The following is a 26,746-nucleotide window of genomic DNA, read 5'->3' on the forward strand; positions in this document are numbered from 1 at the left end:
CGGTTTACTCGGTGAGAGAGCGTTACGGAGATGCTCAACAAACCCCAGACGCTACAAGAGAGACGTTGTGGACAGAGTACGTTTCAAGAAGAGTCTGGCGATTTCTTATTTTCTTTCACATACTTCTCACGAAATGACGAGGACGAGAAATTTAGAGAAATTAGATGGCGGTTTATCGACATCCATTCTCTCCCCGGGCTTTGGTGAATAGAACAAGAAAGGGGGGAGCAGATGATGGTACTACAAGTACCCTCTGGCAAACAACATAAGGTGCTCTGCCGACTACTGATGTAGATGCAGATAAACAATCAATAGCAAGGGTCGCAGGACAGTTGCTCAGTACTGCATCTGTATCTGACTGATGTCTGTATGTTGTATTAGTTTGTAGTAAGTTCCTATGGGACCAAACTGCTTAGGTCGTCGGTCCCTAGGCTTACACACTGCTTAATCTAACTTCCGCTAAGAACAACACATAGACACCCATGCCCGAGGGTAGGCTCGAGCCTCCGACGGGGGGAGCGCCGAAATGTGGCAAAGCGTCTCTGCCCGCGCGGCTGCCCCGTGCGGCTCGTATTAGTCGACCGCAAAATTCCAGATTGAAACTTTCACTTTCCACTGGAGCGCGCTATGATATGAAACTTCGTGGCAGATTAAAACTGTGTGCCGGATCGAGAACAGAACTCGAGACATTTGCCTTTCGCAGGCAATGAGCTACACAAACACAGAAACACGACTCATGACCCCTCTCTTTTCGGCTGTACTTCCGCCAGTACCTCGTCTGCGCCGGCCGCGGTGGTCTAGCGGTTCTAGGCGCTCAGTCCGGAGCCGCGCGACTGCTACGGTCGCAGGTTCGAATCCTGCCTCGGGCATGGATGTGTGTGATGTCCTTAGGTTAGTTAGGTTTAAGTAGTTCTAAGTTCTAGGGGACTGATGACCATCGATGTTAAGTCCCATAGTGCTCAGAGCCATTTGAACCATTTTTGAACCTCGTCTGCTACATTCCTTGGGCAGGCCAGTTGGTAGAGTGCTGGCCCGCGAAAGCCCAACCTTTCGAGTATCAGTGGCGGTCCGGAACACAATTTTAATGTGCCAGGAAGTTTCGACCAAAATATTGTTTCACCTCTGAGTGAGTGCGATTTGGTCCGCTCATTGTGTCAGCGCGTAATCGGCGTTGGTATTATACGCACATCTGACCTGAAGGCATTCACAATGCGATGCGATCACTTATGTGATTGTTTACTGTCACGTCACTGCATGTTTTCGATAGCTGCCAAGTGCAATGATATCGTGGTTAAGTAGTACAGTTACGGAACCACCTTGCTGATACAGCTTTCTCAACACAAATACGTGACGGAGCTTACCCAGCGCTCGGGCTGCGCCTGAACCTGTGATGTCAGCGCGGTCAGCAGCAGACAGATGAGCAGCGCGGCGACCTGCATGGCTGCGACTGGCTGCTGGACTCCGCGGTGAGGGCCGCTATATTGACGCTTCCGCGTGCTTCCCCTCCCGCCTAGCTCGCCCACGCAATCCGTCTAGCGCGCACGTCCTCTACACACACACACACACACACACACACACACACACAGAGCGTCTTCCACGGCCGTCATTCCATAACACTCTCACCTCCCCGTGTGCGCCACGTTTGTGGAATAAGATATTGCGGTAGCCATCCCACACGATAGCTTGGGTTTTTTTCCCTTCTACTCAGATGTATTTCAGCGTGTCTGAGTCTTCTCTTTTCTTTTAAAATGCCATTGCACTTACCACGTTAGCGTTCTCGCTTCCCACGCCCGGGTTCCCGGGTTCGATTTCCGGCGGGGTCAGGGATTTTCTCTGCCTCGTGATGGCTGGGTGTTGTGTGCTGTCCTTAGGTTAGTTAGGTTTAAGTAGTTCTAAGTTCTAGGGGACTTATGACCACAGCAGTTGAGTCCCATAGTGCTCAGAGCCATTTGAACCATTTGAAATTACCACGTAAGATACGGTCTCTCAGGGGGTTTATCCGGCATCGGTGCTCTGTGGAAAATTCGCCACTGTTGGTATTTTTCATAGCCGAATGCTAATAGTTTGTCGTACGCTGTTACCAGTGCCCATCTCCCGAACAAACGCCACGCAAATTAGAACGGTGCGTGCAGATGAAAAAGAATAGTGAATGCATTCTGCACAGAGGGAGACCAAGTATGCAAGTATGTGGCACTCATCGATCGCTCTTTTCTTTTTAACCTCTAAGTAGCTGTGATATTAGTAGCGGTAGTAGTTTTATTCATCTTTGAAATACATTTTTAAATTGCGTCAGGTAAATGCTCCTTCTTTAGACCGCTGCAGACAAATGCCAAGATGGTTCCTCTGAAACAGAAATTCGCGTATCTGTAGTAAAATCGATGCACAAAGCGTAGGACAAAAAATCGCTAAGTGCTTCTAAGGCTTCTATCTAGTCCCTAGCTGACCAGTCTGGTGTGGCAGTAGAAGATAGTAAAAGTAAAGCCGAAGTTTTAAATTTCGGGTTTATGAAATCATTCAAGCAGGAGAATCGCTACAAACATACCATAGTTTGACCACCGCACAGACTCCCATATGGAGAACATAGTAATAAACATCGCTGGTGTAGAGAAAAAATTGAAAGCAAATTAGTCGCCAGGTCTTGATGAAATCCCATTTCGGTTTTACAAAGAGTACTCTACAGCATTGACCCCTTATTTAGATTGCATTTATGGCGCATATCTCGCCAAACGGAAAGTCCCAAGTGACTGGAAAAAGAGTGCAGATGACTCCTGCAAATAAGAAGAGTAAAAGAACGGACTTGCAAAATTACAGACCAATATCTTTATCATCGAATTTGCTGCAGACTCGAACATATTCTCAGTTGGAATATAATAAATTTCCTTGAGAAGGGAAAAGCTTCTGTCCACAAATCAGCACATTTGTAGGAAGCATCGCACGTGCGAAACTCAGCTTGCCCTTTGCTCACAAGAGATGCTGCGATCTATGGATGAAGGGCAACAGGCGGATTCCACATTCCTAGATTTCCGTAAAGCATTTGATATGGTGCCACCCCGCGGACTGTTAATGAAATTACAAGCGTATGGAATAGGTTCCCTGATATGTGTGTGGCTCGAAGACTTTTTAAGTAACAGAACCCAGTATCTTGTCCTCGACGGCGAGTGTTCATCAGAGACAAGAGTATCTTCAAAAATACCCCAGGGACGTGTGATAATACTGCTGTTATATTACATATACATACATACATATATATAATGAGATCTGCCAGACAGATGATGCTGCAGTGTATGGGAAGGTGTCGTCGTTGATGGGCTGTAGAAGGATTCGAGATGACTTAGACATAATTTGTAATTGGTGTGATAAATGGTAGCTATCTAAAAATGCAGAGAAATGTAAGTTAACGCAGACAGATAGGAAAAATCAATCCACAATGCTCGAAAACAGTGCTGCTTCACACAATCACGTCGATTAAATTTCTAGCGTAATGTTGCAAAGCAATATGGAATGGAATGAACAAGTACGCACTGCAGTAGGGAAGGCGAATGGTCGATTTCGGTTTATTTGCAGAATTTTTGGAAAGAACCTTGCAGAACTAGCACTCCTGAAAGAAAGGATATTGCGGAGAGCAGGAGAGCATCTGTAAAGTTTAGAAGGTAGGAGACGAGGTACTGGCAGAAGTAAAGCTGTGAGTACCGGGCGTGAGTCGTGCTTCGGTAGCTCAGATGGTAGAGCACTTGCCCGCGAAAGGCAAAGGTCCCGAGTTCGAGTCTCGGTCGGGCGCACAGTTTTAATCTGCCAGGAAGTTTCATATCAGCGCACACTCCGCTGCAGAGTGAAAATCTCATTCTGAAAACATCCCCCAGGCTGCGTCTAAGCCATGTCTTCGCAATATCCTTTCTTTCAGGAGTGCTAGTTCTGCAAGGTTCGCAGGAGAGCATCTGTAAAGTTTGGAAGGTAGGAGACGAGGTACTGGCAGAAGTAAAGCTGTGAGTACCGGGCGTGAGTCGTGCTTCGGTAGCTCAGATGGTAGAGCACTTGCCCGCGAAAGGCAAAGGTCCCGAGTTCGAGTCTCGGTCGGGCACACAGTTTTAATCTGCCAGGAAGTTTCATATCAGCGCACACTCCGCTGCAGAGTGAAAATCTCATTCTGGATCCATAACTTTTATTTTACTATGTACAATCTCAACGGTAAGCGAACATGAATCCCCCACCTAATATGTGAATTATACGTATGCATTTTAATCGTACAAACTTTTTAATTTTTTTTACTGTCATGATTTCTGCCTTAAGCCATTATCAAGTACGACAATGTTAGTTATAATTAGAGTTTGTTAAGTGATGTCATCGTCAAGATCTATTGAACTGGGTGTCCCAATGTGTAGATAAGTATAAAGTGACCGAAATGAATGACAGACAGGTAACGAACGTGTTTTCAAACCATAAAACAAGTGAGCCACAGAATGGACATTAACACGGTAGTTACATGTTTGAATTCCGTGAATATAATAATTTCAAGTAAGAGGAAGAGGGAAATTTATATAGAGGCCAAAGTAATTCAATATACGCCACTACCTGCATACTACAAAAAGTACTTCACCATTTTAAGGGAAGTCATGAGAAGGTCCAGAAGTATGCACGTGCCAATAAAAATAAATATTGCAGATAATAATATTAAAACTACATGGGATATTGTCAAACGAGAGACAGGACAACCAACCAGTGTACAAGATGCCATAACAGTTAAACTAAATGACAATGTTGTTACTGTTAATTCACAAGTTACAAGTATTTTGAACAATGAGATACTGAATATAGCAGCTAGAAGTAGTACAAGCATCCTTCACTGAAACTTACAGAATTCTGAATATTCTAAAAGACGAAAGATCATATCATGCTGATGGCATTCTGAAAACTTGTTCCAAGTTCATACGTAATATGCTTAGCGATATATGCAGTGCACAACTGTCATAGGGAATTTTTAAAAAGCAAACACACTATATTCAGTCCTGTACAGCAAACAGAATCATACTAACAAGTGATATTGAGCAGATTAACAGCAGTCAGTAAGTAGGGTAGAATATTGATGAAAATGTGAACTGGAAGAAGCATATTACCTTGCCTCTCAAACAATTACGTTCGGCTACTTTTGCTCGTCGTATAATTGCGAATATTGTAAACAAATCAATCAACCTTTTTACATATTTTCCGTATTTACACTGCTGCTTTGAACGAAACGTGGTTCAAGCCTTGAACATCAGTTCATTTCTAAGGATACAATTTGGTAATGTTGGGTAAGCTAGAGGTTAATGGAGGAGCGACACTATTAATAAAGAACAGCATCAATTACTTCAAATGACTCAAGTGAGGTAGCTGCATAAATAGAAACCCCAAAGAGAAACTACAGTGTCATGTCCATATTCAAATACTCTACGAATGAAGGATGGGACATTAGGGTTTAACGTGTTGTCGATATCGAGGTCATTAGAGACGGAGCACAACCGCGAAGTGGGTAAAGGATGGGGAAGGAAACCTGCCGTTTCCTTTTCAAAGGAACCATCTCGGCATTCGCCTGGAGAGATTTAGGGAAATCACGGAATGTGAGTACAGTGTACTAACCATTGCACTCGATAAACTTCCTAAGAACATGACCAATAGCAATATCTGGCATCAACTGTTCATTAAACTCCATCGACCATTCGCTATTGATGGAGACTTTAATTCTCATTACAGTGCTTGGGGTATTGCTATTAACGACCCAGAAACGTGTGCCTTTGTAATGCAACTGAAGATCTAGATTTGCTTATTCTGAATGTCGGCACTCTAGCAGTTACACTCGCTTTCAAATGACCGCCTACAGGGGACTTGAGTCTGGTGTCCCTCGACATTAACAAAATTTGTAAATTGAAGGTCTTATGATGTTCCATGGGATCATACCATATTCCCACTAAAATAGTAGTGAGCATCGAGCTAAGTAAGGGGAATAGGTATTATTCGAACAGTCCACGGAAAATACTGAATACCAGGTGGAAGAAATACCCAAAACTAATACAGGAAGTACTCTGGAAACAAACTCTTGTATGGAACCAAGGGAAGCTTACGACTTTCTTATGTCTGGCATACGTCTAGCGGAAACAAATTTAATATTCTAGCGGAAAACAATTGTATTGTGTGAAACAGGCAGTTTCCCGTTGGGACTGACTGCCTCAAATCATTTATCTTAGGGAACAAGTAATAGAGCGATTCCTCGAATAGAGAACACAAGACTCAGACACTAGGAGACTTATCGATGAAACAGAGAAGGCGCGGTTCACCTACTGTAATAGCTTGAATAAGGACTGCAGCATTTCAGAGACGTAGAGGACAGATCGATCTCTAAAATATATTACTATGTTTGGTTCTCCAGTACTGAATCCAGCATGATTAGAAGAATTCGTGACAAAAGTAACTGCTCCATCTTTCCTGACATCCCATATCTTTTCTGCATTATACAGATTAGAATAATCCTCTATTAGCCCCATGCACTTGACATTTCACTGGCTTAGGATAACTTCCAAGACCACGAATTCCTATTCAAAAGTTGCTATATTCCGACTCTTCTATCTGCTCCTTCAGTTTGTGCGCGAACCTTTAAAATCACTGTATTCGAAAGCTTACCTTAAAATCCAATTTATTAATTACCAAAGAAAAATTCATAGCGGATGTCTTGAAAAATTGTCTACACTACTGAGAAATGAATAGAAGATATGTCGTCCAAACGTTTCCAAAACATCTAGATTTATTTACTCGACAAAACTGATGTAGTTACAACACATCAAACAATTTTCACAAGGCAGACAATAACGCATTTTTATTTTATTCTTTGTCTCTTATTTTCTTTGTTATTCTAACTATCAAATAACGTAGGAAATTATTTTTCTCGATAAATAGATCTCGCTTTTTCAATGTGGAAAGGATTTTCTTGAAAAACGTGTATCTATGCACGTCTTATTTGTCTACAATGTAGGCCTTTTCTTCATTCAGATGTTGTAAAACGTAAATACTGTCTCGCTTTCAGGTATTTCGTCTCTCGTATGGAAGAACGATTCTAAATTTAGTCAACATCTATAATCTGAAAGCCACTTTACGGTTTGTGGCGGATGGTACCTTGTGTACCAGTGTCACTTTGTAACGGAACCTATTAAAGGCTTTATTATAACGAAGTATGCGATACCCTCATAATTGAACAAGTTTAACTAGCAATTATGATAATAGGAAAGTAATTGTGTATGTTAGCAATGGTTGCATAACATGTCTACATAAACAGTCAACCCATTAAAATATAATTAATAACTGACCCACACAAAAGTTAACATCACTTGAAGACTGATACAGCAGATGTCATTATGTAAAAACACTATATTCAACTGAAATAATTAATATGAAATACGAATAATATTGGTCAACTTACGTATTTTGGATCTCCTTAAATAAAAATTACCCAGTGAAACCTATTTATTCACTAGGACTGTTTTCACTCACTATTCACGTAAACACATCTGTTTTAAACGAGAACCACTGTAATTTTTAATAATTCGCGTTATTTACTTATGTATGTACCTTTGAAAAACGGCCTTTTTGCAACGAAGAATTGTACTGACAAGTTGATAAATCTGTCTGTCATTTTAATGACCTGTTAAATTATGTCACTAGATGTAAATTAATAACTTTTTTGCACAAATTACGATAACAGATGGATGCCTGACTTATAAACCACATCTCTTCTTAGTAGTTCTTTGACAAGGTTATAAATAGAAGCAGCAAGAAGCCTCATCAGCTCAGTCTTGATAGAACTTTTGTAAAGTGTGTATGTTATTGTCTTCTGTGGAAAAACAATGGAAATATGTTGTAAAGGAAGTGTTACTCTGTACTGTGACAATGTCTTTGGGTGGTCAGCGGAGTTAAGATGGCTACCATGCAAATAAATAGTTGAAGTTCACTTATGCTGTCGTGCATTATTTATCAACAAGCACATCAACAACACGGGACCTCATCTTTTTACCCCTAGACGAATACATATAGAGCCAACATTAACATCAAGATACATCAGTGACCCAGCCAGTAGCAGCAGCAACTACTACAATACAATTTAATGGCGCCAACCCAATTCTCTACATCAAGTGCTAGCAAGCTTCGTATACAGGAGTGATATAGTGTGAATATAGGAATATCAACGATTGGGCGACCGCTATAATTGGGGGCTCGTCCGGGATCTTCAAGTGCATCGTTGATAATAGTGCAGCGATAAATTTCGTAAGTGCTTAGCACTACAGAGAAGTTTAATCGGTGCAGTGTAGCAACAGTGAAAATATTTTAAAGCGAAAAAACGTGCGTATGTGCGACTACGAAAATTATTATCACACCACTCAGAAGATTAACATCTGGATTATATCAATGGAATTCATCATTCAAGACTGCAGCTTCGATAAAACCGAATAAAAGTGAAGAAAGTCAACAAGGAACACCGACCACGATATCATAGCAGAGCTACAGCGAAAAAGAGCAAGGTATTTTTTTTTGTTGTTGTTTGAAAAAAAAAGTGTTAAGGTGTCTGTGGCTGAGAATGATGGGGTCGAAGTAAATGTAAAAACGGAAGATGGAGAGGGCGAAAAACTAAACCTGACAGATTGGTTAATAGGGTTTACAGCTCAAATAAGCTTGCAACTTAAACAATCGAGTGATCAAATAAATTTGAAATTTAAAGAAAACACAGATAGGCATGATCAATTAAGTACCCATCTCAATGAGAAATATGAGGAAATTAAAACTACCCTCAGTAATGACACCAGAGAACAGTTAAAACACTTCAGAAAAGAATTTCAAGTTAAAGTAGAAAATTTAAATGAAACCGTAAAAGCTAACACAGACAGCATTGTTGCCATTAACAACAGAGTAGATACTGAAGTAGAAAGACTAGATCAGAGAATAGACGAAACATCAGAAAACTTTAAACAAGAGTACAACCTGTATACCACTAATGTAGATACAAAAGTAGAAAATATAAAGGACCAAGTGTCCACTGTACACTCTAAATATACTCAACTGGAGGACGCTGTGATGTCCAACCAAATTTTCAACAATCAAAATACAATGTATGGGCACATCCTAGTGAAATGCTTTCCTGGTGAAAATCTGCACCCTGTTGACTTTCTACACCAATGTAAGGATAACTTTGTAGTAGGAATGCCAAAATGGTTCAAATGGCTCTGAGCACTATGGGACTTAGCAGCTATGGTCATCAGTCCCCTAGAACTTAGAACTACTTAAACCTAACTAACCTAAGGACACCACACAACACCCAGCCATCACGAGGCAGAGAAAATCCCTGACCCCGCCGGGAATCGAACCCGGGAACCCGGGCGTGGGAAGCGAGAACGCTACCGCACGACCACGAGATGCGGGCTAGGAGTGCCAGATAACGTAAAAATTAAGTTAGTAAAAAGATATCTAGGAGGAGAAACCCTGTCTTGGGCAAATGAAAATAATGGTTCTTGGAATACTGTTGAAGAGTTTGAAGCTAAATTTATTTGCAAATTATGGTCACAATCCATACAAGCCAGATTAAAGTCAGAATTTCTAATTGGACCAGTGTATAGAGGGAAAGTAGGGGGGAATGCAAAAGTTGTGCAGAGATCAATTGAAAAACCTTACTCATTTGAATAACTCTTTTGATATTATTACACAGATTGATGTTTTAAAAAGAAGGTTACCAGAGAGACTGCAGTGGGAATTGGTCCATGGACCAGTTGATTCAATGGAAGAGTTCCTGAAATATGTAGATAGATTGGACAGGGCCTTGGAAAGAGAAAATAACCAAAGTTTTGATTCCAACAACAACCAGTATGGGGGGTGGAACAGGAATGTAAATGGAGATAATTATGGGAGGAGAGACTTTGAAAATTCTAGAAATAATGCTCCAACTAGGGGAGATAGGAGATATGAAAATGGTTTCAGAAACAATACACATGAAGGAGGATGGAGGAGAGATAACAGGAATGATAGAAATAGGTATTGGGGAAGAGAACAAGATAGAAAGGGATTTGTTGAAATTAATGAACAAAACGACAACTACAGACAGACAGACCAAGGGAACCAGCTGGGAAACGGTGGACAGCCCCACTAGATGTCCATAGTTCTTGGGCTAGACAATATTATGACAGGACAATACATAATCGAAACTGGGAAAGGAGAGGATACAATGTAAAGAGAAGGTATCATGAAACTACTGAAGTTATTAGAATGAATAAATTTGAATTTAATAAAAGTTTTTGATATACTATGATCAAAAATGATACAGTTAGTAAAAATCGTGTTCAAGCACAGGCAGTTAGTGAAAGTCCAGAAGTTCAAGGTATTGCAGAGTTCCATAGTTGGGCTGAAAAAGATATTGGTGTTAATAACAGGTCAGACACACCACAGATAGAATCTATTTTGGGGGATTTATTTGATAAAAAGGAGGATGATGAAGTGTTCAATGGAGCCAAAGACTCAGTCGCTGAGATTCAGGTACATAAGGGGGAAACTGAAAATGGGAATGTTGTGGAGAAGGAGGAAGAGATAATAGAGGAATATTTAAATAATGATCATAAGACAAGCGATGTTATTGTTGAGAGTGTGGAGGAAGAAATAGAAGTATTTGTAGAATTGAAGAGTGATGATGAGGTAAAGGTAAGTTATGTGACAAATATGAATAATAATGGGGTTATTTTAAATGAAATACAGGAAATATGAGTAATAATGGGGCTATTTTAAATGAAATACAGGCTAGGGAATGTGTATCTGATGACGAGCTATTGGCTATTGGCTACTATGAAATACAAATCTATGAAAATGGTTGTTGTTGTTGTTGTGGTCTTCAGTCCTGAGACTGGTTTGATGCAGCTCTCCATGCTACTCTATCCTGTGCAAGTTTTTTCATCTCCCAGTACCTACTGCAGCCCACATCCTTCTGAATCTGCTTAGTGTATTGATCTCTTGGTCTCCCTCTACAATTTTTACCCTCCACGCTGCCCTCCAATACTAAATTGGTGATCCCTTGATGCCTCAGAACATGTCCTACCAACCGATCCCTTCTTCTAGTCAAGTGGTGCCACAAACTCCTCTTCTCCCCAATTCTGTTCAATACCTCCTCATTAGACATGTGATCTACCCATCTAATCTTCAGCATTCTTCTGTAGCACCACATTTCGAAAGCTTCTATTCTCTTCTTGTCCAAACTATTTATCGTCCATGTTTCACTTCCATACATGGCTACACTCCATAAAAATACTTTCAGAAATGACTTCCTGACACTTAAATCTATACTCGATGTTAACAAATTTCTCTCCTTCAGAAACGCTTTCCTTGCCATTGCCAGTCTACATTTTATATCCTCTCTACTTCGACCATCATCAGTTGTTTTGCTCCCCAAATAGCAAAACTCCTTTACTACATTAAGTGTCTCATTTCCTAATCTAATTTCCTCAACATCACCCGACTTTATTCGACTACATTCCATTATCCTCGTTTTGCTTTTGTTGATGTTCATCTTATACTCTCCTTTCGAGATACTGTCCATTCCGTTCAACTGCTCTTTCAACTCCTTTGCTGTCTCTGACAGAATTACAATGTCATCGGCAAACCTCAAAGTTTTTATTTCTTCTCCATGGATTTTAATACCTACTTCGAATTTTTCTTTTGTTTCTTTCACTGCTTGCTCAATATACAGATTGAATAACATCGTGGAGAGGCTACAACCCTGTCTCACTCCCTTCCCAACCACTCCTTCACTTTCGTGTCACTCGACTCTTATAACTGCCATCTGGTCTCTGTACAAATTGTAAATAGCATTTCGCTCCCTGTATTTTACCCCTACCACCTTCAGAATTTGAATGAGAGTATTCCAGTCAACAGTATGAAACGCTTTGTCTAAGTCTACAAATGCTGGGAACGTAGGTTTGCCTTTCCTTAATCTAGCTTCTAAGATAAGTCGTAGGGTCAGTATTGCCTCCAACATTTCTACGGAATCCAAACTGATCTTCCCAGAGGCCAGCTTCTACCAGTTTTTCCATTCGTCTGTAAAGAATTCGTGTTAGTATTTTGCAGCTGTGACTTATTAAACTGATAATTCGGCAATTTTCACATCTGTCAACACCTGCTTTCTTTGGGATTGGAATTACTACATTCTTCTTGAAGTCTGAGGGAATTTCGCCTGTCTCATACATCTTACTCCCCAGATGGTAGAGTTTTGTTAGGCCTGGCTCCCCCAAGGCTGTCAGTAGTTCTAATGGAATGTTGTCTACGCCCGGGGCCTTGTTTCGACTCAGGTCTTTCAGTGCTCTGTCAAACTCTTCACGCAGTATCTTATCTCCCATTTCATCTTCATCCTCTTCCATTTCCGTAATATTGTCCTCAAGTACGTCGCCCTTGTATAAACCCTCTATATACTCCTTCCACCTTTCTGCCTTCCCTTCTTTGCTTAGAACTGGGTTGCCATCTGAGCTCTTGATATTCATACAAGTGGTTCTCTTCTCTCCAAAGGTCTCTTTAATTTTCCTGTAGGCAGTATCTATCTTACCCCTAGTGAGACAAGCCTCTACATCCTACATTTGTCCTCTAGCCATCCCTGCTTAGCCATTTTGCACTTCCTGTCGATCTCATTTTTGAGACGTTTGTATTCCTTTTTGCCTGCTTCACTTATTGCATTTTTGTATTTTCTCCTTTCATCAAGTAAATTCAGTATCTCTTCTGTTACCCAAAGATTTCTACTAGCCCTCGTCTTTTTACCTACTTGATCCTCTGCTGTCTTCACTATTTCATTCCTCAAAGCTACCCATTCTTCTTCTGCTGTATTTCTTTCCCCCATTCCTGTCAATTGTTCCCTTATGCTCTCCCTGAAACTCTGTACAACCTCTGGTTCTTTCAGTTTATCCAGGTCCCATCTCCTTAAATTCCCATCTTTTTGCGGATTCTTCAGTTTTAATCTACAGTTAATAACCAATAGATTGTGGTCGGAGTCCACATCTGCCCCTGGAAATGTCCTACAATTTAAGAACTGGTTCCTAAATCTCTGTCTTGTCATTATATAATCTATCTGAAACCTTTTAGAATCTCCAGGGTAATTCCATGTATACAACCTTCTTTCATGATTCTTGAACCAAGTGTTAGCTATGATTAAGTTATGCTCTGTGCAAAATTCTACCAGGGGGCTTCCTCTTTCATTTCTTAGCCCCAACCCATATTCACTTACTACGTTTCCTTCTCTTCCTTTTCCTATGAAAATGGCAATAATAATAATATTAAAGAAAATATAAAGGTATGGAATGTACGTGTGTGTTTTCAAGAGAAAGGGGTAGAGTATTTAGAAGTTTTTTGGGACATCTACAGAAACTATATAAACGAAGATGATGTTTTGAAAGAATTAGCAAAGGTAAGAGCAACATTGTATCCTAGATGGTGGATAAGAACTCGTAGTGGACTTCATAAAAAATGGGGAGAAAACAGTAGTTTGTTAGATGGTAACACAGAGTCAAGAGGAACAGATGAAAATAACGGTTTACAATTAAATGTCAGTGCTTTGCAAACAGAGAGGGATGTGCCTAAGTGTAGAAAAGAGACATTAAACTTAGGAACTAAAGAAATTGAAATTGATCTATTGTTTGAAAATACAGAAATAGCTAAAGGTGTTGAGCTAGGTTGTCCATATGTTAGAGTAAACATTGACAAGTGGGAAGGAAGAGTGTTAATAAGCACAGGAAGTCCTGTTTCTGCCATCACTTCTAGACTTAGAGATAAGCTCAGAAATTCTCAACATTTTCCTGAGATGCCAGTTGTTGGACTAAAAGTGAAAGGAACTACAGGCAGATCCAGTAAGGTAGTTAAGAAACAAGTGTTACTTACTTTTAAAATTGATAACTTGAATTTTGAACATGGATGTTTGGTAGTAGATGACCTGAATGAGAATTTCATTTTAGATATGGATTGGATATTGAAAGTGCACACTGGGTTTAATTTTACAGCAAAACAAATGTGTATTGCACAACCAGTTACTCAACAAAGCTGTGTATTGAATTTGTTAATTTTAAACTGTGGTAACATCTGTAATCACATTCAATCAGTGTATCATGAAAATGAGGGTGTTTATTAGCCTGATGAGAACTTAGAGAGAGACGCAGAGTGTCAAGAGTTTGATAAATTAGTAAAGAAAAAACTAGGGGAAACTGGGAGCCTAAATAGTACACAGAAGGAAAAATTAAAAGAATTAGTATGGGAATTCCAAGATATATTTGATGACAGACATGGTAGAGTGGAATATTATCAGTGTAAATTACAGTTACAGTTAAAACCCCATGATCCTTTCTTTATAAAACCGTATGGAATACCATTTGCAAAAAGAGCTGCTGTGGAAAGAGAAATACAAAAAATAGAAAATTGGGAAATTATAGAAAGAAGTTGCAGTGCCTATAACAACCCGTTGGTCATTGTAGGGAAGAAAGACAATGATGTTAGGATTGTATTAGACTCTAGGCATCAGAACAAGTATCTCAACAGAGAAAACGATCACCCAGAAAGCATAGATGAGCTGTTGGGTAAATTTGAGTGAGTCAGACATATGACAAGCCTAGATCGCACAGCTGGTTTTCATCAAGCTGAACTTAGTCCTGATTCGAGAAAATATACAGCCTTCCTATATAATGATGAATGTTATCAATATACAGTCATGCCTTTTGACCTCAATGTATCAGTTGCAGAATTCATCAGAGCATTAGAATTTGTCCTTGGTCACAAAACTAGGTCAAAATTAACGATTTATGTAGATGACATTTTAATCACCTGGGAAGAATATCTCGATTTGTTAAGGGTGGTATTTATGAAACTCAGAAAGGAGGGAATGACATCAAAATTAGAAAAATGTAAATATGGGTTAGAGGTGTTAAAATTTTTGGGACACGTCATTACAGAACAAGGGATTTTGCCAGACAAAGACAAAATAAAAGCCATAGAAAATTTTCCAACACCTAGAAACAAGAAACAACTCAAATCATTTTTCGGCTTCACAGGATTGTACAGAAAATTCGTCATTAATTAAGCATTAAATGCAGTTTGTTTGTATAACTTGCTCAAGAAAAATGTAGTGTGGGATTGGACACCAGAATGTGAAAATGCTTTCAACAAAATCAAAACACAATTGTTTAACAGCCAACTTCCACATAGACTAGACATGTCAAGTCCTTTCTGGCTAACAACTGACAGCAGTGATGCAGGGGTGGGAGTACATTTATTTGACGAAAAGGAAATAAATGGAAAAAATGGAATACTGAACAATTGCATTTGCCAGCAGAATTCGGCAAAAACATACAAAACACTACACAGTGACTGAAAAGGAATTACTAGCTATACATGGGGATTTTACAAAATTTAAAAATTACCTCTTGGGACATAAAGTAATAGTACAGACAGACCACAAAGCATTAAGATATCTCCAAGAGTGCATGTTATATCATTACAGACTCACCAGGTGGGCCATGTTTCTCCAGCAGTTTGATTACGAAGTGAGGCACATTCAGGGCAAACAAAATGTGGTAGCAGATGCTTTATCAAGACTACCTTTGGGAAGTGATTTGGAAGGAAGTAGTGGGGAAGAAGAGAGAATTTTCAAAATTATGTATCTAAAGTTGTAATGGTACTTGAATTACGTAACCATTATGGTACCTCACCTGAACTTCTCAATACCAGTAATATTCTACTGTATTTCTGTTAACTACTTAACACATTTCTGAGACAACATTCAGATTTGGTTTCACTTTTGATACATCGATATGTTTATATTGCAATGACATTATTCTTATGTGTATTCTTTCTTTTGTCACTATGATCTTTGACGTACTTGTAACTCTGATTTTTGGGCGCGTAAGCGATTGTTAGTTGGTTGTTAACTTGTTAGAGAGTCGGACGTCTTGGAAGTAATGTAGGAAAGACGCATATTGTTGTCAACTTATAAAATGGGAATTTTAACAGTTACTGTGAGGAAGATGTTTGCAATTATGTTTTGTATTGTGAAGTGAGGTTTTGTGTTTACGTGATATTGCAATAAAAGCAATTAAAAGGAAGTGTAACTTAAATTCGGAGTGCTGATTATTTTTTTACATCACCATTGTGCTAACTTTGAAAGGTTTAATCTTGAAGAATGTTTTGAGTACAGTTACTTACCTATTTTCCATAAAGCACTTTACCAGCAAAGATTTTTACTGGGTGTGTCAAATAGCCCCTACCACTCAACCTATAGACCCTGGAAAAGTTTCAGATCTCTGAGAGAATGTTTGTACATTTTTTTATTATCACTATTTTATATTAAATTGTGAGACATCTTCTTTACTTACAATTGGCAAGTTTAACAACGGACCCAAAGAGGTGACAAACATTTATTTCCTTTTATAGTATCATTGAATATGGGACATACTTGCATTAAATATAGAAGACAATGTATAGATTGTTGTGCAAGACCCATCATTTTTGTTACTATTCTTTTCTTAAGCATAAGATTTGTGTACAAATTTCTACAGCTAAACAGATAATCACCAAGTTTGATGTTTGTGTTATGTTGTGACCAATTTAATGGGCTCTGAGCACTATGAGACGTGACTTCCTAGGTCATCAGTCCACTAGTTCTGCGACCATAGTGGTCGCGCGGTTCCAGACTGTAGCGCCTAGAACCGCTCAGCAACTCCGGCCGCCTGACCAATTTAACTGTCCAATTTTAGTATTAATATGTCAATGTAAATAACATAATTATGTACTTGTACTATCTTGACTATGTGTCTCAATGGGAGAAAATATTTAAAAAACTTTTTCATTTTTCAAATGCATACTATTTTCATGCATGTGACTTGTCTAGTGTTTGTGTATATAGCATGTCCGTACTTATGATTATGTATTTTTTTCATTTCTATTATGTGGCTCAAAGAGAGTAGACAGTTGTAATATTTTCTTATGGACATATAGCCTGTCCATTTATGTAATATATTAATGTCTTTTTTTATTTCGATTATTCTGTGGCTCAATGAGGGCCAACATTGAAATCATTTGCCTATATTTATATATCTTAACATTGCATATGATATATTTGTGTCTGTTTTTATCATTTTCCATGTGGCTCACTGGGAGCAAAGATCATACAATTTTTTTTACTTTTAAATATTAGTAAATATTTTTATTATGCTGACACACAGAGAGGCATAACACAAAGAAAATTCGACACAACACAACTAAAATATCTGCAGGAAAAAAGTCATTTTGAAATAGGGTAACAGTCATTGTATACATACACATTATACCAGACAAAAAAAATACTAAAATAAAACTTTGCAAAATTTTAGCCATTTGACACATTCTGTAAATGCTATTACCCGAGGGGGGTATTGTAACGGAACCTATTAAAGGCTTTATTATAACGAAGTATGTGATACCCTCCAAATTCAACCAGTCTAACTAGCAATTATGATAATAGAAAATTAATTGTGTATGTTAGCAATGGGTGCATAACATGTCTACATAAACAGTCAACCCATTAAAATATAATTAATAACTGACCCACACAAAAGTTAACATCACTTGAAGACTGATACAGCAGATGTCATTATGTAAAAACTCTATATTCAACTGAAATAATTAATATGAAAAACAAATAATATTGGTCAACTTACGTATTTTGGATCTCCTAAATAAAAATTACTCAGTGAAACCTATTTATTCACTAGGACTGTTTTCACTCACTATTCACGTAAACACATCTATTTTAAACGAGAACCACTGTAATTTTTAATAATTCGCGTTATTTACTTATGTATGTACCTTTGAAAAACGGCCTTTTTGCAACAAAGAATTGTTCTGACAAGTTGACAAATCTGTCTGTCATTTTAATGACCTGTTAAATTATGTCACTAGATGTAAATTAATAACTTTTTTGCACAAATTACGATAACAGATGGATGCCTGACTTATAAACCACACCTCTTCTTAGTAGTTCTTTGACAAGGTTATAAATAGAAGCAGCAAGAAGCCTCATCAGCTCAGTCTTGATAGAACTTTTGTAAAGTGTGTATGTTATTGTCTTCTGTGGAAAAACAATGGAGATATGTTGTAAAGGAAGTGTTTACTCTGTACTGTGACAATGTCTTTGGGTGGTCAGCGGAGTTAAGATGGCTACCACGCAAATAAATAGTTGAAGTTCATTTATGCTGTCGTGCATTATTTATCAACAAGCACATCAACAACACGGGACCTCATCTTTTTACCCCTAGACGAATACATATAGAGCCAACATTAACATCAAGATACAGCAGTGAACCGGCAAGCAACAGGAGCAACTACTACAATACAATTTAATGGCGCCAACCCAATTCTCTACATCAAGCGCTAACAAGCTTCGTATACAGGAGTGATATAGTGTGAATATAGGAATATCAACGATTGGACGACCGTTATAACTTCCCACTTTTCCATTTCCAGTCGCATATGTTTCCCGGGAACAACAATTGCTGGTAACCCTCGGTATGGGCTTGGATATCTATAATTTCATCGTAATGATTTTTTTATGAGATCAACGTCACAGGAGTCAATATACTGACTGTTCAAGGAACGTAGGCTCTCGGAATTTGAACGGTAGACCTTGCCGTGATGCAGAACGGTTCTGCCATTGGAATTGCGTGGCCACATCCGTGACGCTTTAGTGCTTAGTAAATGAATCTGAAACGTAACGTGCTACGATTCTTTGGCTCTCCTCTATTTACTCCATTTATTATAGCTAGTACGAATCCCAAACTGACGACCAGCATTCAAGTACTGGCCGAACGAGTGTTTTGTAAGCCACTTTCTTTGTTGATGGGTCTCATGTCCTGTGGATTCTTCCAATGCACTGGGGCTACAACTTTGCTTCCGACGTTTTTTCTCAAAGTTCGTGGCTTTATTGTGAGCATCCAACAAAAAATTTACGTTTCAAAGTATTGGCCATCGCAGAACTTTCTCCCATCTTTCGGGCAGCATACAAATCCCGCGGTGGAAGAACTGGGCGTCTTTCGAGAAGATCCATGCATCGATCCATTTTTCAGTTGTTCATATGACATGAAGCGCTGGGGAGCCAGGTCGTGTGTCATTGAACTAAAAAGCTGGTAGTCAAAGGGAACAATGTCTGGAGAATACGGCGGGTGGGGTAGGCCTTCCCATTTCAACGTTTCCAAATATGTTTTGGCTGGTTTTGCGACATGGGGTCGAGCATTGTGATGCTGCAAAATCATCTTTTCATGTCTATCGCTGTATTGAGGTCGTTTGTCTTTCAGTGATCGGCTCAGACACATCAACTGCTTTCGACAACGATCTCCTGTGAGTCTTCCGGTCGGTTACAGTAGCATCGAAAGCCATTTCCCTTTCACAACCGTGCCGGTCTTCAACGTCAAAATCACCGTTCATGAAGATTGGAAACCATTTTCTGCAAAGCTCTGTCATCAACAGGAGTCTCATCATAGGTCTTACCCAGATTTTTATGAGCCTCAGCAGCAGATTTCTTCATATCAAAGCAGAAAATTAAAACTTCCCGCAGATGACGGGAATTGGGCTCGTAAGTTGACATATTCAGCCGAGAATAACTTTAAGATGCAATCAAAAATCGACTAATATTTTGATGGCATTATGTTCGCAAATGCCTAAGCTTACTGTATGAAGCCGGCCGAAGTGGCCGTGCGGTTAAAGGCGCTGCAGTCTGGAACCGCAAGACCGCTACGGTCGCAGGTTCGAATCCTGCCTCGGGCATGGATGTTTGTGATGTCCTTAGGTTAGTTAGGTTTAACTAGTTCTAAGTTCTAGGGGACTAATGACCTCAGCAGTTGAGTCCCATAGTGCTCAGAGCCATTTGAACCATTTGACTGTATGACACTTACGACCTACGACTTGCGCCACTACTTTCCACTAATGCCGTCTACTGTAAAACGGCGAAAGCAAAGTTGTAGACCTAATATATCAGTCTGGCATCTGCCTTACCGACGATTAATTTGATGTAGTCGTTCCACTTTAGATCGCTGCGTACGCGAGCTTCTAGATTTTTAATGCAAGCAACTGCTTCCAGTGATTCTTCTGCAATAGTGTAACGATAGAATAAGGGGTCTTTATATGTGTATTGTGTATTGAACAGGGGACCTAGAAAGGACGGAGAGGCTTCGTCCCCGCCTTAGCCCTCAGTGGTTCACAACCCCACAACAGGCTACCGCCGCCCCACACCGGACTCTGGGTTATTGTGTGGTTCGGCCCCCAGTAGACCCCCCCACCCCTCCGGGAAGTCTCATATCAGACGAGTGTAACCCCAATCTTTGCGTGGTTGAGCAATTATGGTGTATGCGTACGTGGAGACAGTGTTTGCGCAGCAATCGCCGACATAGTGTAACTGATGCGGCATAAGGGGAACCAGCCCGCATTCGCTGACGCAGATGGGAAACCGCCTCAAAAACCATCCACAGGCTGGCCAGCACACCGGACCTCAACACTAATCCGCCGGGTGGATTCGTGCCCTGGACTGGCACGCCTTCCCGCTCGGGAAGCAGCACGTTAGAGCGCGCGGCTAGCCGGGTGGTCTCTTTCTATGTACTCGCAGTAAGTTACATTTGTCTATGTCGAGAGTCAGTTGCTACTCCCTTCACCAAGCGTCGACCTTCTGCAATTCTTCTTGGATTTCGCTACAGTTTTCTAGTGTTAGCAACTTCTGTGTGCATGACAGCATCATCCGTGAAAAGTCTTCCGATATTATCTACTGGGTCGTTTATATTAAATGAAAGAACAGATTTCAGCTGTTTATTACAGACAAACTATAAAACTCAAAACACATTCACATGGCCAATAGACCACAAGACAATTCATTCTGTGTGTTGGAATGTGCGCCAAGTCAATCCACTGTTCAGGTGCAACGTGCATTCCGTCGTCGATTCAGCAAGAAGCCGCCTCTATGCAAGCTGTTTTACTACTGGCGTACGAAATTCTTAGAAGTTGCTTGCAAATGTAGAGGGAAGAGCACAAGTCGGCCAAGCATATATGTTGAAAATGTGGAGCTTATCCGAGATGCGTTCACAGGCAGCCCTCGTATGTAAAATGCGTTTTAGACAGGCACGTGCCGAGTAAAACTGTGAGGGACGGGAAAAACCCACCGTGGTACAACAACAAAGTTAGGAAACTACTGCGAAAGCAAAGAGAGCTTCACTCCAAGTTTAAACGCAGCCAAAACCTCTCAGACAAACAGAAGCTAAACGATATCAAAGTTAGTGTAAGGAGGGCTATGCGTGAAGCGTTCAGTGAATTCGAAAGTAAAATTCTATGTACCGACTTGACAGAAAATCCTAGGAAGTTCTGGTCTTACGTTAAATCAGTAAGTGGCTCGAAACAGCAAAAAATGGTTCAAATGGCTCTGAGCACTATGGGACTCAACTGCTGTGGTCATAAGTCCCCTAGAACTTAGAACTACTTAAACCTAACTAACCTAAGGACAGCACACAACACCCAGCCATCACGAGGCAGAGAAAATCCCTGACCCCGCCGGGAATCGAACCCGGGAACCCGAGCGTGGGAAGCGAGAACGCTACCGCACGACCACGAGATGCGGGCTCGAAACAGCATATCCAGACACTCCGGGATGATGATGGCATTGAAACAGAGGATGACACGCGTAAAGCTGAAATACTAAACACCTTTTTCCAAAGCTGTTTCACAGAGGAAGACAGCACTGCAGTTCCTTCTCTAAATCCTCGCACAAACGAAAAAATGGCTGACATCGAAATGAGTGTCCAAGGAATAGAAAAGCAACTGGAATCACTCAACAGAGGAAAGTCCACTGGACCTGACGGGATACCAATTCGACTCTACACAGAGTACGCGAAAGAACTTGCCCCCCTTCTAACAGCCGTGTACCGCATGTCTCTAGACGAACGGAGGGTTCCAAATGATTGGAAAAGAGCACAGGTAGTCCCAGTCTTCAAGAAGGGTCGTCGAGCAGATGCGCAAAACTATAGACCTATATCTCTGACGTCGATCTAGAACTTTAGAACATGTTTTTTGCTCGAGTATCATGTCGTTTTTTGAAACCCAGAATCTACTCTGTAGGAATCAACATGGATTCTGTAAACAGCGATCGTGTGAGACCCAACTCGCTTTATTTGTTCACGAGACCCAGAAAATATTAGATACTGGCTCCCAGGTAGATGCTATTTTTCTTGACTTCCGGAAGGCGTTCGATACAGTTCCGCACTGTCGCCTGATAAACAAAGTAAGAGCCTACGGAATATCAGACCAGCTGTGTGGCTGGATTGAAGAGTTTTTAGCAAACAGAACACAGCATGTTGTTATCAATGGAGAGACTTCTACAGACGTTAAAGTAACCTCTGGCGTGCCACAGGGGAGTGTTATGGGACCATTACTTTTCACAATATATATAAATGACCTAGTAGATAGTGTCGGAAGTTCCATGCGGCTTTTCGCGGATGATGCTGTAGTATACAGAGAAGATGCAGCGTTAGAAAATTGTAGCGAAATGCAGGAAGATCTGCAGCGGATAGGCACTTGGTGCAGGGAGTGGCAACTGTCCCTTAACATAGACAAATGTAATGTATTGCGAATACACAGAAAGAAGGATCCTTTATTGTATGATTATATGATAGCGGAACAAACACTGGTAGCAGTTACTTCTGTAAAATATCTGGGAGTATGCGTGCGGAACGATTTGAAGTGGAATGATCATATAAAATTAATTGTTGGTAAGGCGGGTACCAGGTTGAGATTCATTGGGAGAGTGCTTAGAAAATGTAGTCCATCAACGGAGGTGGCTTACAAAACACTCGTTCGACCTATACTTGAGTATTGCTCATCAGTGTGGGATCCGTACCAGATCGGGTTGACGGAGGAGATAGAGAAGATCCAAAGAAGAGCGGCGCGTTTCGTCACAGGGTTATTTGGTAACCGTGATAGCGTTACGGAGATGTTTAATACACTCAAGTGGCAGACTCTGCAAGAGAGGCGCTCTGCATCGCGGTGTAGCTTGCTCGCCAGGTTTCGAGAGGGTGCGTTTCTGGATGAGGTATCTAATATATTGCTTCCCCCTACTTATACCTCCAGAGGAGATCACGAATGTAAAATTAGAGAGATTAGAGCGCGCACGGAGGCTTTCAGACAGTCGTTCTTCCCGCGAACCATACGCGACTGGAACAGGAAAGGGAGGTAATGACAGTGGCACGTAGAGTGCCCTCCGCCACACACCGTTGGGTGGCTTGCGGAGTATAAATGTAGATGTAGTAGATGTAGATGTCCACAAGGCGGGCAGGCCAGGAACTTCTTCAAACAACAGTGAGGCGTGTTCGGAAAGGACATCTGCGTATGAAAACTTACAAGGTGCAGTTACTGAAGCAATTGCGTCCCGGGAACCATAGCAGAAGGCAAGAATTTAGCGTCTCAGTTCTCCAGCATATGACAGAGAACACTTTTTCCTAACAACTCATTTTTTTCTGACGAATCGACGTTTCATCTATCGGGTAACGCACACCACCATAATGTAAGAATTTGGGGGTGTCACAAAATCCTGGCGTCGCCATCGAACATGTAAGAGACTCGCCGAAACTGAATGTGTTTTGTGCCGTTTCTGTTCACAGAGTGTACGGACCTTTCTTTTTTGAGGAGGAAACTGTGACAGGAATGTCATAGCTAGACATGCTGCAAAATGATGATTTCAATTATTTACTTTTATGCATACGGCGCCCCGTTTCATTTTCACCTCGAGATGCAGCGTAATCTTAACAACACCACCCCACCACGTTAGATTGGAAGAGGTGGACTATAAGATCTAGTTCATTGCTCTTGGCCTCTTAGGTCACCAGAACTCACACCTTGAGATTTTTTTCTGTAGGGGTGCATAAAGACTGTTCTTCAAAAGCTGAGAATTCAAACTGTTCAAGCTGTCGAGTCAGTAAACAGGAACCTGTCATGTCATGTGTGAAATTAGCAACACATGGTGCTCATATTAAGTGTTTGGATAAGTCTGCGCGAACATAAAACTTTTAAACTTCCTCTATGGGGTGACATAATCTTTTCGAATCACGCTGTATGTCGTCTGCAGCGTACTCAAGATTTTAGAATTCTATGATCGGCACATTCTACTGATCATTGACGTCGGCGAGGTGACTGGCGACTGATTTGCACGCAAGCACGTGACGCGCACCCATAACGAGTACTCGACTTTGACCAAAAAGTCGCTCTTGTAAGACAGACTTAACCGACGGACTGTTTGTGACACACTGGCGCTCCGCCAGAGGATTAAAAGAAAATGAATCTCTTCCAAAGTGCTGCGATACCGCTTCGAAATGACACGACATGAAAATCGAGAAAATTTTTATTGCATTCACATCTCAGCTGGTCAAAGAAGATTCAGCAGTCAGTCACAACTTGTGTTTATTGTAGCAGATGTATATTTCGATCACTCAACGACCATCTTCAGTGTTACAGGCAATACACTAACCAACTAAAGTGGAATCGTGTACATGTTAACACCAAAGTACAATAATATAATTTTCGCATATAAATGGATGGTACATATCAGCAGACAAAATTAACACAGTTCATCCGTTATTTGGCGTTGTCCATCTTGGATTAGACACGTCAAGAGTTCAAACTGCACTTAGGCTGCTGTTTACTGCTATCTCAAAGATGGCCTCAGTGACGTCAATGAGGCAAGTATATATTTTTTAAATGGGACGCTGTACTTTTTTTACCGTCATTCGAACGCGTATAGTGATGTAACGCATGTTGCTATTGTGATTCAAACTTTGCTTAAAAGAGGGCGGATGAGGATTTACCTTCGTAGCGTAGACCGTGCATGCTGCATAGAGCACGGCAACTGGCCTGCGGGTCGCGCGAGGCGTGTTTACAGTGTGCAGCCGCTTCCGACCGCCTCGACCTCCAATCGTACAATATTTCCCAGCGTCTTTTAAGCGAAGTTTGAATCACAATAGCAACATGCATTTCACCACTATACGCGTCTTTTCCAGAGCGTTCGAATGATGGTAAAAAGTACAGCGTCCCATTTAAAAAACAGTACTTGCCTCATTATCTCGGTCAATATAAACGTTGTGATTATCGTGCATGTACCAAAGTATGTGCCCCATAGTCAGCTATGATCCGCCGAACACCGCTTGTCGACACGTGCAATCGCCAAAGGAATAATGGGGGTGTTACGTCGTACGCGACTCACCCTATATGCACAAGTAGCCATTTTGGCGAAATGCACTTTTATCGGGGAAAACTGAAGCGCTAAAACGGTGAGTGATTTTAAATCGGTAAAAATTCTTTGGGATCGAACTGGTAGTAATGTGAACTACTTCCTGTAGGTAGCTACGGATGAGTACGTAATTGCTATCAAACAAGTACACATTAAGGTGACAAAAGTCACCCAGCGTCGTGTCGGACCGCCTTTCGCCCGGCGTAGTTTAGCAAAACGACGTATCATGGACTCAACATTTCGTTGGAAGTCCCCTGCAGAAATACTGAGGCGTGTTGTCTCTATAACCGTCCATAACTGCGAATGTGTTGCCGGTGCAGGACTTTATGCATGAAGTGAACTCTCGCTTTTGTCCCATAAATGTTCGATGGGGTTCATGTCGGGCAAACCGAGTTACCGTATCATTCACTCGAACTGTCCAGAATGTTCTTCAAACCAGTCGCGAGAAATTGTGGCCCGGTGGCATGGCGCATTGTCATCCATAAAAATTCAATCGTTGTTTGGGAGCCTGAAGTCCATGAATGGCTGCAAATGGTCACCAAGTAGCCAAACATAACCATTCCCAGTCAATGATCGGTTCAGTTTTACCAGAGGAACCAGTTCTTTCCATGTAAAGACGACCCACACTGTTATGGAGCCACCGTCAGCTTGCACAGTGCCTTATTGACAGCTTGGGTCTATGGCTTCGTGGGATCTGCGCCACACTCGAACCCAAACCCGTAACTCTTACCAACTGAAATCGAGACTCATCTGACCAGGCAGCAAAGGCACTCACGTCGGTCGTCTGCTGCCATACCCCATTCTCCACACTGTCCTAACGGATACGTTCGAGATACGTTCAACATTGTTTTCTGCAGTTATTTCTCGCAGTGTTGCTTGTCTGTTACCACTAACAACTCCACGCAAACGCCGCTACCCTCGATCGTTAAGTGAAGGCCATCTGTCACTGCATTGTCCGCTGTGGGAGGTAATGTCTGAAATTTGATATTCCAGGCACATTCTTGACACAGTGGATCACAGGATACTGAATACCATAACGATGTCCGAAATGGAATGTCCCATGCGTCTAGCTACAACTATCGTTCTGCGTTCAGAGTCTATTAATTCCTGTCGAGCGGCCATAATCACATCGCCACCAGTAATAAAACATAAGATTCAAATAGATCTAGATTTAAAGTAACTTACTTCTAGTTTAATAAAAAATGAAGTTTCGGAATAAAATTCAACTAAAGCTGATTAGTGTGAGCATAGAGAAGTCCATGAATGGCTGCAAATGGTCACCAGGTAGCCAAACATAACCATTCCCAGTCAATGATCGGTTCAGTTTTAACAGAGGAACGCAATTCTGGAGCGTATGTGGGATAATGTATCCTCACATCTGAAGTAATATCTGTTTGGATTTTATATCTGTTTTAGTACCGGTAGCAATTGAAAAAATAT

General features: G+C 40.9%; 1 protein-coding gene across 4 annotated transcripts in view; it reads right to left on the minus strand.

The window, feature by feature from the left end:
* Positions 1 to 26,746, minus strand: part of LOC126235928 (uncharacterized) — a 306,471-nt gene that overhangs the window by 36,736 nt on the left and 242,989 nt on the right. The window contains exon 1 of one of the 4 annotated variants that reach the window (XR_007544842.1): positions 1,362 to 1,443. The exons of the other annotated variants lie outside the window; for them this stretch is intronic. The gene's annotated coding sequence lies outside the window, so the exon portion shown is untranslated. Of the gene's footprint in view, positions 1 to 1,361; positions 1,444 to 26,746 lie in introns of those variants that run through there. 4 annotated transcript variants of the gene reach the window in all.

This window comes from Schistocerca nitens, chromosome 2, assembly GCF_023898315.1.
Source record: "Schistocerca nitens isolate TAMUIC-IGC-003100 chromosome 2, iqSchNite1.1, whole genome shotgun sequence".
Classification (NCBI taxonomy): Eukaryota; Metazoa; Arthropoda; class Insecta; order Orthoptera; family Acrididae; genus Schistocerca; species Schistocerca nitens.